The sequence below is a fragment of the Ceratina calcarata genome, unplaced genomic scaffold (assembly GCF_001652005.2).
Source record: "Ceratina calcarata isolate Rehan_Ccalc_2016 unplaced genomic scaffold, ASM165200v1 scaffold1387, whole genome shotgun sequence".
NCBI classification, from domain to species: domain Eukaryota; kingdom Metazoa; phylum Arthropoda; class Insecta; order Hymenoptera; family Apidae; genus Ceratina; species Ceratina calcarata.
Window position 1 is genome coordinate 5,088 of NW_017134980.1, and position 1,510 is coordinate 6,597.

General features: G+C 35.2%; 1 protein-coding gene across 1 annotated transcript in view; it reads right to left on the minus strand.

Annotated features, from left to right (window-relative positions):
* The window catches only part of LOC108629800 (uncharacterized), a gene marked incomplete at its 5' end in the record, with an annotated part of 6,590 nt that overhangs the window by 4,119 nt on the left and 961 nt on the right, over nt 1-1,510 (minus strand). The gene's annotated exons all lie outside the window — the stretch shown is intronic.

Below are 1,510 nucleotides of genomic sequence, written 5' to 3' on the forward strand. Positions count from 1 at the left end.
TATTATAAAGAAATTAATATTAATTGCACTGGAATCATTGTTCCAAACTGTACAATGATAAATAACGTTGAATAATATATGATCTTTCTATGTAGGCGCGTATAACGTACATGTATTAACTCTCCTAAGTTGAAACTAGTTAGCAACTGCGGAAACTTGTAGCAAATCTCGAGGCTAACTCGAAACAGCGGCGAGACGACGCATGGTCTCCCAGCGAGAGCAGTTGAACAAGTTTTCGGGACTTTATTAACTTTGCCAAAGATCCTCAGCCATTTATAAGTCGATCGGCTCAAACGGGGAAACCTTTGGGGAAAGGTTGCAGACTTTTTTTTTTTTATTTCCATTTTCGCTCGGTTCGTTTAAGTCAATTAAGGACTTGAGTGGAGTGCTTTTGAGCTTGGTCTCAGGGTTCTCCGGATCGATAGCGCAGGGAATTCTGAATGCCACTCGCGATTGAGCGGTAAAGTGGCACTCAAAAATAATTTATAGCGCGCTCCTACGATCAAAACGCGTGGAAACGGAAGGGTTCTCGTTCGTTCCAATTGCTTTTGTATTAATCATGCCGTTTTATGTTAAAAGTATTTCCAAGTCAAAAGACTTGTGACATTAATTTAAAAAGGTGATGCACTCTCGAGAATTGTGTTCCCTGACAAATTAAATTAATAATTCTGTGACAAACATAGCTTAAGAAAAGCAGTTTTATTCATCTTCACTTCTGCCTCTATTCATTCTATCCCTTAGTATTCCTGTTCTTCGTTCCAATTGTCTTCTACCAGTCATGCTATGTACTTTATATCAAAAGTGTTTCCAAATGAAGTCTTGTGAAAGTAATTTGAACAGATGATGTCCAAATGAAAGTTTATTTTATTCTTTCATCTTTTCACTATCAATTGTAATTGTTTGTGGATTGTTTTATTACTTTCCATTTACTGGTTGCTGAGCTTTTACTTAGTACATGATTTCAATATTTATATTGTATTATTTGGTACTAGGGAATGTGAGACATAATTGTGCTACTAGTGTCTTTTGGAATAAGATGGACGCTCAGATATCAGATTTGGTACAAAGAGTACTAAAAAATTGTAAAAATGGGGCAGTCATGTATAATTTTAATTAATTGAAACATATGGTACTACTAGCACTAAGAAAGCTCATAATAGCTAGTGGTCATGAGTCTTGCATATGAACACTGAATTGTGATCCACTAGTAAGGAGAAATGGTCCCAAGGAGCATGTATATTCCAATGGTAATGAAAGGGTTAATAATTATGTAGGACGATGAAATAATCGCTCTTAATATAGTAAATTCTGTGCAGAATACCCTAAACATATTTTAAGAAAAACACTTTTATTCATCTTGACTGCTGCCCCTACTTGTCCTATCCCTAGTATTTCTGTTCTTCGTTTCAACTACTTTTTGTATATCTATAGAATTTCTTACTAACGTTTACCTCCTAAACCTCAGATATTCTAATTCTAATAGTCCATGCTAAATCTCATTATCCTAATT